The sequence below is a fragment of the Lepisosteus platostomus genome, chromosome 13 (genome assembly GCF_059453375.1).
Source record: "Lepisosteus platostomus isolate fLepPlt1 chromosome 13, fLepPlt1.hap1, whole genome shotgun sequence".
Lineage (NCBI taxonomy): Eukaryota > Metazoa > Chordata > Actinopteri > Semionotiformes > Lepisosteidae > Lepisosteus > Lepisosteus platostomus.
The window spans coordinates 17983539-17994107 of NC_142623.1; the positions used below are offsets into that span (position 1 = coordinate 17983539).

Below are 10569 nucleotides of genomic sequence, written 5' to 3' on the forward strand. Positions count from 1 at the left end.
TCAAAAGGAATACATCCATTTTATTTATTGAAAGTTGTCTTCTCTTTAAGTTTAATTTTACTTCTCCACACAGTTGAGCAGTCTGAATGGTCATGTTCATTGGTGAGTCAGCAGTGTTGTGCTTTGGGTGTTACGCTGGACACCAGCTCGTGGGCCTTAGGTGGGTGACGAGATCACGATGAAGCAGTTAACAGGAAGATCAGTGAAATCCAAATTCGAAGTCTAAAGACTATCACAAAAGGTCAAAAGCCAGAAGAGAGACAAATCATATAATACCCAAGACAAGATCTAGAAATCAGGGTCAAAAGACAATCCATAAACCAAGAAGCAGTTGAAGGACCATTGCAAAGAGGATCAGACACAGTATGTAGCTCACCAGATAAAATCCAATACTGATCAAGGTTGGAACAGAGAACAGGGTTGAAGTAGGCTGGAGAGGGGAGGCATGGTGATGAAGAAGTACTGGGCTTGCTAATGAAGTCTGGTAGATCCATGCCTCCCCTGAGTAGTTGAGGTAGGCTGTAGTAATATAGTTGCCCTCTGGTGGTGGGATGCTGGTACTGTAACATTGGGAAGGGCAGGGATGTTCAAGGTCTGACACAGACTCTCTCACTCTCTGCAGCCTCCTATGAGCAGCCAGAGCTGCAGCAGGTCCTGGAGCAGGAGGCTGTGTCTCTGACCTGTGTGTCTCGGAAGGGGTTACCTGCTACTCTGGTGAGCTGGATTGATGACGGGGGGGCAGTTACAGTCAGGAGGCCGTCACAGAGCTCACACTGACCCCAGAGGGGCTGTACGATGTGCACAGTCGCCTCAAGAGAGCTTTCACTTCCTAGCGCAGGGTCTGCTGCATCATCACCAATAGCCCTCTGCAGGAGAGCAAGAGGAGCTGTTTTCAGCTCAGAGCAGGTAAATCACTAGAACATTAGCAGGCACTTCTCTGAGCAAATTATTCTCATGAGGAGTGGTGTCTAAAAATTCTGTGCAAACAATTGTCAAACACTGTCAGAACCCTGACCTCGGTTAGAACAACCAAAATCTTACCGGATACTATTTGTATCAAACTTTTCAGCATTTGGGTTTCTGTTGGAAACATGCTCATGTTCCTACAATATCCATCTTTATAAAGCAAGATGGAATATTTTATTAGAATTCCCTGTCGTACAATATTACCAGCCTGTTCTTTAGAGATGAATTCTCCTTGACCCATCCACGTACTGTTGCTTGAGAAAATTTCTGCCAAACAAGCGTGTGGTTGACATGGGCAGATTTAGAAATAAACTACTGCTATCCCAATATTTAAAATCTAACAACAGCGATCTCAGCTCTGATTCTGCATAAATACATAATTTCTCCCATTTCTGTTGTTTTGCTGTTTTAAGGAAGAAAATGCTGCACAAGCATGTATAAATGATTGTAACCTTCTCTTTCAGGGCAACAAGCAGGTGGCAAAACATAAAACACCTCCTTTCCAATGGTACCTGTGATAGTTGTAATAGCCCTTACGTTTTTATTGTTTTATTGGTATTTTCGAAAAAGAACATCAAAAAAGTTACGCGGTAAGCAGAATTATTTATACAATAACATATTTTATGGGATTATGACATTTATTAAACTGATCTGACCCATTGAATTTAACAGATTCTGATGTCTGAATTGTGTTGAACGTTTGATTCATTCCATTTCATGAACTCGTACTCCATAGCTGTATAAACATTCTGTAGCTCGATCTAGTCAGAGCTGAGCAAGTAAGCAGACAGGACCTGGTCAGTCAGGGGACAGGCGACCACTGAAGAAAACCTAGTTTTTATTCCAAGGGGTGATGCTGGACCAGCAGGGGGTGCTCTATCCCTGCTCTCAACTTTCCAAACCAGTGTCCCAGTATGGGGACAGGGGACACTGCTCTTTCGATGAGACATTAACCATCATCTATACAGGTGGATGTAACCCTGTATTGCTTTTGCCTGCCACACCTCCTACAGTGCCAAGAGACCTGCTACAGGGTCTTTAGCCGGGGACCACAATTCATTGTTTTGCCCTTTACCCCAGTCCTAGTGGTGGGGCAGTGACAAGCTGGCGTATCTCTTAGGGGTTTTGGGCTCCCAGGCTCCTATCTCTTCTCCTCACCAATAGCCAGAAGCGTCCTTTTTCCACATCTTCCGCTAGATCCTTTACTGCCCTCTTCAATGCTATGCCAGCCACTCACACATTCCTTGGGAGGTGTAAGATTGATGTACACTTTAAACATATAATCATGACTTCTGATTATTGTAGATCTCATGGCACTGTTTTTAAGAACAGGGGTGTTAACCTTAATGTCTTGACTAAACTCCACTCAGGGCTTGCTCAGTGTGGTCTCCCTAAATTTCCTCATTTAATTCTATTGGTGAATTAGCTACTCACTTCATCTGATCTGCTGTGTAGTGGGGCTGCTGGTGCAGAATGGGGGTGGGGTTGCTTTTCAATGGTCTCTGCTTGTATGTGAAAGCTTTGGGATTTAAATTTAAATTCAAACAATTAACGTAAAACAAAGTACACTTTTGAGTGTTTACTTTGTGACAGTTTTTCTGGAGTTATTCATAAGCTCATTACTATTAATACTGATGATCGAGCAGAACCTTTTTGGAAGTGTTTAACATACACTGCAGTGATGACAGTTTTGTCTAATATGTAAAACAATCATTCTAATTATATAAAGTGGCTATCAAAAGTATTCACCCCCTTGGACTTTTTTATATTTTATTGTGCTACAACATGGAGTCAGAATGTATTTAACTGGGAGTTTTTGTCATTGATTGACAGAAAAAAAAATTACAATGCCAAAGTAAAAACAAAATTCTACAGATCCTCCTAAAATAATTATAAATATAAAACAGAAAATAACAGATTGCCTAAGTTTTCCCCCTCTTTGAGTCAATATTTGGTAGAGGCACATTTGGTAATAATTACCGCTAGGATGTCTTCTTGGATAAGTTTCTACCAGCTCTGCACATTTGGAAAAGTGTTTGCCCATTTTGGGGGCATAAATGCCCATTCTTCTTTGCAAAATTGATCAGACTCCCTCAGGTTTGATGGGAAAAGTTGATGAACAGCAATTTTCAACTCCTGCCACAGATTCATGATTGCACTGAGATCCGGGCTTTGACAACGCCACTCCAGAAAATGTACTTTTTCTGGAACATGAGTCGTCTGCCAAGTCCCATGTCTCCTGCAGACTGCAGTAGGCTTCCTCCAGGATTTCTCTGTACTTTGCTGCTTCCATTTTTCCTTCCGTATTCACAAGTCTTCCAAAGCCCTAATGCAGCAAAACATCCTCATAACATGATACTGTTACCACCATGCTTCTCAGTAGGAATGGTGTTCAGCGTTATGCTTGTGCCAAACATACGCTTTTACCATTGAAGCCAAAAAGGTCCATTTGAATCTTGCCAGACTAGAGAGTCTTTGTCAGTGTTGGTATCAGAGTCTCCCTCATGCCTGCTGGCAAAGTGTAGTTGAGATTGGATGTGATTTTTTTATCACTCTCCCATGAGGCCCAAATTTGTCTGTTCCTCCCATAAAAGAAAGACTTTTATTCCTTTAGAGTTGTCACAGGCCTCTTGGTGGCCTCCCTAAGTAGCGCTCTTCTCGCCTGGATACTCGATTTTTCAGGACACCCTGATCTTCACAGTTGTGCCATATTTTCTAGATTTTTTTATAATGGATTTTACTGGGAAATATGTAATGCCTTGGTAATTTTCTTATACCCTTTCCCTGATTGGTGCTTTTCAATAACTCTATTGAAGTACCTTTGTCTTTCTGATGTAGTCGTTGTTGGGAGCTGTACCTATCAATTGTGGGACCTCCCAGAGAGAACTCCTGTGAAAACCCCAAATTGCACACAGGTGCATCAACAAATGATGTGAATTCTAAAGGCATTTTGTTGCATCAGAGCCTATTTAAGTGTGTGTTAGTAAAGGGGTTAATACTTTTCCACTTTGACATTATAGAGTGTTTTGTGTCGATCAATGAAAATAAATCTCAGCCACTGGAGGTTTTAAAAGATCACATTAACTGTACCTGCACCTAGAACACACAGTATGGCTTGTAAGTTTTAAGGCTGCTTAGCTTGTAAAATAATTTCTCTGAATATTGCATGTTTTTCTTTTTCTATGCAGCACCTGAGGAAATCCGCAAGTGAATCAGCAGTTTTTCACAGCCAGTTACTATTCGGATGCTTTCTCTGAGACATCAAGCACTGTCCTCCCTGCTGAACTCTTGCCTGTATGTTTATAAAGATAAAGAGCCGTACCAGAATGTAGCAAACTCTCGTGCTCCAGCACCTCTTAGTACTCAAGCTCTGGAAATACAGCTCACTGAGAGCATCACTTTGAAGAAAGAAGAGCTATTTGAAACTATGGGCGATGAAACATTCTGGAGCCCTAAAGATTCAAGGGAGATGTATTTATCCAGATGGAGGGATGGGAGAAGTAATGACTTTGTCACTGTATACAGTATGTACACAGGTAAGAAAACAGATTTACAAGTATCTGCATTGCTCAGGTTTCAGTTTTATGCCATGATACATAAAGAAGTTAAGAGATGGCTGAAGGTGAACTGTAGTGGGATCGTATCTTCCAGAAAGGGATGACAAGGGAAGCATTTTCACTGAAGACTTTAGAAAAGTCTGAATTGTGCCTCCTGTGAAACCTCAGATCCGTTAGTCACCTCATGAGCTGTTTATTGTGTACCAAGTGAATGAGGTGTGGCCTCAGGCAAAGAACAGTAATAAAATACCTTATGATATTTTGCATCCCATTGACAAGAAAAAAAAAGTTTGACACCCAGAGCGGTTTTCCATTTTGTCTTACAATGTTATTCTGAAACTCAAAAGGAAATGAATCTTGCTCTTAAACATTGTTTAGAAATTCAAATTTGATTGTGTTGAAACAGTGAAATATCAACTCACTCTCAGGTAAAAGCAAGAAAACTCAAAAAGCAAAACTATTTCACATTTTCATGTCAAATAAGTTTCATTCCCACTCTGAGAAGGACTATTTTTAGTCTCCAAATACCTTTTTTTATCCACCCGGCACAAAATGATGCAGAGTAATATTAGACCATTGTCTCTCCACAGGGGGGACATGACACTAAATGTTCTTCTCCGGGAAGAAATTAAGCAACTTTTTGAAGATGTGAAGCTACTAACAGGTACTTTCTTTGCTTAAAATCCACAAATGCCCTCCTGTTTGATTGGTTTACTTTCTCATTAGGTACAATTTGATGTTATGCTTGTCAAGAATGTATAAAAATCCTAGTGTAATGATTCTAGAAGCTTAAATATACTTCATGAGAAATATACTTAATGGCATTAGAGAAAATTTTCTTGGGACCACAAAATTACTCAGCAGACGAAAAGGTTTCAGCTGGAACAGAGTCTTTATTTGCATGCGTGTGGGACATGCAGTGTTGATTTGTCCAGCGCCCTGGTCCTGATATAATAACCCTCCAAACCCTAGTTTGGCCTGTGATCTACTGATCTGTTTCCCCTTTACCCTCAACTGAGAGACAGGCACTGAGCCTAACATGTCAACTCTGAAACTAACCTCGCAACTTTTGTCTCACCTCAAGACTGAACTTCTTGACACACTGCACTTGAGTTGCTGCAGTGAGGATAGTCAGGCACTTTTAGACTCTTAAATGAACTTGTCTCGTTACAAGACTTTACCTGTGTATTCCTATCATAACAGTAGGCAGACATCTGTTATTCCTGAACCTGTTTAACGAGGAAGCTAATGATAATCAGCTGGATTCGATACCTCACATAACCTCCTGTGGAAACCTTGTTTTCCTCTCTGCAGTGTCCTTAACCTTTCCTCTAGTGGCGGAAATTGAAACTACCATTCCTATTACTTCGATACATTAGGTATCCACAGTACCAAAGCAATGTTTCTTGCTTTACTTGTAATACTGTAAAGTGCCCTGAGTGACAAATTTACACTAGAAAATATTTTAATGTAATCAAATAGCAAGTACATTTACAGACCAGTAATAACAGGTGCTTTCTTAAAAGAAGATGCCCTTTGTTAGTTTAAACTAATTCTGGTAAGCCTGCACACCACTTACTTTGTCTCTGTTCCCGGGCAGGGTCATACCCAATTACTGTGCTGACCAAGAAGGACAGAGGACTGGAAGAAAAGTTTAAGCTTTTTTTTCCTCGATCTGGGATGCCAACATGTGGTTTTAGTGCACAACTACAACATCGATGAGCACAGTAGAAGCCCAGACAGAGATAAAGACATACTGGATTTTCTGAACATCTGTCTTGATGAGGCAGAAGCACTGAGATCAACACATGAACTTGACCCATCCCCTTCCAGCTCTGCATCTTCATTAACTCCATTGATAAACCCTTAATTAGCAAGCAACAGCAGAAAATCCTTTCCCACTACTTCCACAGTCCGGACTGTAATATGGACCAAACAGACGAGGACAGAAGGTGCTGCATATCATTAATAATCCTACACAGAAGCAGTAGTTCTGATCCAAACCTTACCTACATGAAAACAACTCTATATAACAAAGGTTTCCCAATAATCATGTCGTAAGTGTTTCTCAGCCGAAAAAGAAATCATAATTTCACTCCCTTTTATTCTGAACAACATAGGTCCAGTTGTCAGAGATTCCAGGCTCCTTTCCATTCTCTCCGTCTTTATGTTAACTAGGTAATTTATCCATCTGCCACCTCACCTATTACAACCAGATAGTGTTAGTGCTCTCTTAAAAAAAAATTAAAAATGGAAAAAAAAAGAAGCTAAATAGCCAACCTGCAGCTCCTTTAGCAAATCACCTGCAATGGCTACATGGACACAGTTTTCACTGTATTCAGCGTAAACGCACTACTTGTATATATTGCATACACCATGGACACATAACAGCTCTACTCATATTGGGTTTTATTCCGTTTCTATTACATCTATTATTATGTACCCTTATTTTCATAACCTCAATTTTGTGATTTTTATGTTTTTGTGATTTTTGGAGATTTCTGTGATTCTTGTGATTTTTGTGAGCTCGCAGAAAAGACATTTCATTGCCAGCACTACTGCTGCACGCTGTATTGTTGTGCATTTGATAAACAAACTTTGATTTGATTTGATATTGTAGCCAAGAAAACAATTTATTTGATCATTATCTGACTTTCCCTTTCAAGCAGTGGAATCGAGCGCAGGGCACACTCGTTCTTGTTTAATGCTACATGGGAGTGTCCTCGTGGTTCAAACTGTGCTCCCATGAGGTAACTGTAACATTTCAGTCTGAATACACCCCAGGGAAAAGTAAGTCTGCGCTTTTTGCACCATCGCACTTTGTCAGGAAAACTAAACCCGCAGTGCCAGCAAAGCCAGCGGTAGCCTGTAGGTGCCGTCATTGCACACTGGAACAGGTTGCTCATACACTGATATGATCAATGCTATCTCAGGTAACACAGGAATGCACTTCCATGCATTAGTGAGTTCTAGATATTTTTCCGCTTGGTTTGAGCAAGTATTAAGGCAGCTTGTTTGAAGAATGGGAGGAATGGAACTTTTCTGTATTCCCTTTTTTTAATTTATCTTGTGCATAGATTTTTTTTCCAGTTTCACGAACAGTTAATGTTGAAATCGTAACTGAGTTTTAATGTTAGTTTTTAGATTTCTGTACGATCTGAATTCTATTTTAGTTTCGTGTATGCTGACTAATAGTGGCCAAAGTTTGTAATTTATTTCTTGGGCTGTTTGGGTGGCCTTATAAGAAACTTTATCGGGTGGTCTTTCAGAAGTGGAGAGAGTGGGTTGTTTCACTATCCTAATGCAGCTGGAGTTGTTTTTGTTGGCGTTGTCTTATTTGAATATAATAAATGTCTCATTCATGTTGGTGTCTTGCCCTTTAGTTACTCCCAGCAGATAGAAGAACCTTTTCAAAAGATGGTTTTCCGAACATCAGAAAGACTACCAAAACCAAAATTATCCTGCAGCTAGGTTCACACCTTCCCCCTTCTCTTAACGACAGACTACTTTTCTTCTAAATTTTCTCCATTCATTGTAGGTTTCATTTCACACCTCTCTACACCTGTTTTGACTTCACACCTATTGATTGGCCTCTCTTTCTGTCCCCTGCTCCCGCCTCTCGCTCCTCCTCTCTCACAGCCTTTGTTCTCCCACTACATCACTGTACCTTAGCTTACTGCCCTGTCTTTCTCACACCCGAAGAGGGCTCTACGGCCGAAACATTGTGTTTTCTTTCTTCTTTTTTTCAGCATGGAATAAACCTTTTACTTGTTCCTTTGCAGCCTACTCATGCTGACGCAGCTACCCACCTGATAGAAGAACCTGATTGTTATAACAGGAGGTTCCAGCATCTCTATTGAGGGTGGTCTTTTCGGGGTTGCAAATATCTAATTTAAAGATATGAAAAGGAAAAGAGGGGGGGGATGACCTGCAGGTCCAGGTAAGGAGCCAAAGGAATGCAGTGCCAACAAAGTGTCTTAATAGGGTGTTGAGCAACAGAAAGCCACCAGAACAGCTTCAATGAGCCCTGGCAGAGATTCTACGAGTGTCTTGAGCTCTACTGAAGGGATGCGACACCCTTCTTCCACGAGAAATTCCATCATGTGGTGTTCTGTTGATAGTGGTGGAAAATGCCATCTCAGACTCCTCTCCAGTATCTTCTACAAGTGTTCAACTGGGTTGAGATCTGGTGACTGGGACAGCCATGACATACAGTATGTTCAATGTTCAATCAACTTTTCCCGTCTGAAGCACGAATGCACGAGTAAGACAAGACGTCATTGTTTCTTGCGTTAAAGGGCATTTCACTTGGAAATATTTGGGATATTTACATTTTATCTGAAAATACTTTTCAAACACTGTAAGAACCCGAAAAGGAAAAAAGGTCCCATGAAAATGGAATAAGAAGAAATCAACTGATGCCAGATTTCTGCTTTCAACGTGGTTTGTTTGCGGGTGTGGATTTTCCTCATATACTGTACATCAAAATTCTTAAATTGCAATACAGTAACCTGCAATCGCCACTGAGACTTCCAAGATACGACCCACAAATGTGACCATGTCAGTACCATGATGAAAGAACAATTACTCTTCAAACCGTCTCTTAGTGTTTTAAAAACAACAATGCTGCCATTGTGTCTTGCAGACCACAGAATTATGGTGTTTAAAAAAACACTCCATCTGTGCGTCCGTACTCAGATTACGCATATCACATTTGAACACGTTTAACGGCTTTTCTGAAGCATCTTTGACACTTTCGTTCCTGCTCCTGAGGTTAAGGAGCGTCTTTATCTGAAGTGACAAGCCGATTAAACATTTGTTAACTGAAAGAATAACGAATTCTTGTAGCGCAGTCTTAACTGGTAAACCTTTTCTTGAAGCCCCGTATAACCTCCACACTGATGCAGCTGCTATTGTATTGGCCCTTGACTTTCACTTGTCTGAATAATTTTAAAGAGGTTTTAAAATCTTTAGATTTCAGATAATTTAAAATTTGGAGATTACCGTGAAACTTAATATCGGTATGGCGTTATTATAAAAACAGTCAACAAGCGGCGACAACAAGCAGTGTATAAAACAGATACAAATGACTCCTTGGCTAGACTTAAAGTTTACTCGTCGTTCAGCAGTTTGAATACGAATATTCGCGACTCTGAATTATAGGCGTCTGATTTATCTATGGACAGAAGAAGACCCATGTTGCAATATTATACATTGACCTTCGTCAAAATTACTTTGAAGAAGAAAAGTCACACTCGGGGACCTGAATAAACTGGACACTCATTCCGTGTTTAGGTTCCGTCTTATTGAAGATAAACTGATTCTCCTCAGTTTTTGAACATGTTTCGGTGAATATACAACTTCCTTGAATAACAAACATCTGTTTTCTAACCGCTTCTTCCATTCCAGTATCAAGTCACGGTGGAGCCCGAGTCTATCCCAGCAAGCAACGGGGGGCAAGGCAGGGTACCCATCACAGGGCAGACACCCAGACGCGCATGCACTCACGCAAGAGCTAATTATCGCAGAACGTAATTAACCTTATAGTACGTGGTTGGACTGTTGGGCGGAAACTCATGCGAGCAGGGAAAGAGCGCACAAACCCCACGCAGATCTCACGCTAGGAATTGAATCCAGAGCCCCAACGCTATGAGACTCCAATGCTAACCACTGCGCCACTCTGCAGGCCAAGACGAAAAACGCAAATCAGAAATTGGTTACTACCTCATGACCTCTTTTTGCAAAGTTTTTAATTCGGAGTAAAAGAAGCAATATACATCGAATAATTCCTACCTCCACTTGTCGTCGCTGTTGTCACGGTGGGAGGTAGCATCGTCTTCGAGAGCAACACTATTATTCAATTCAATCTATAAATTTTCCTCATAAAAGAACCCCCCTAGACTGAGTAGAATGTGTTGAAAGATTAAAAAAAATATATATATATAACTGCTACAGCAAAACCTCCTTTTCTTGAACTGTGAATGAGAAAATCGAATGCGACACTTTTTCGAAAAACTGCTTTAATCCCTTTGTCCAGTGACTATCA

General features: G+C 40.7%; 1 long non-coding RNA gene across 1 annotated transcript; it reads right to left on the reverse strand.

Annotated features, from left to right (window-relative positions):
• Positions 1 to 938, reverse strand: LOC148650146 (uncharacterized). Its single transcript, XR_015926040.1, has 2 exons — positions 704 to 938; positions 1 to 560 (listed from the first exon to the last, which is right to left on the reverse strand). It is a non-coding gene; the product is annotated as an uncharacterized LOC148650146 (long non-coding RNA).
• Positions 939 to 10569: the final 9631 nt, after the last annotated feature.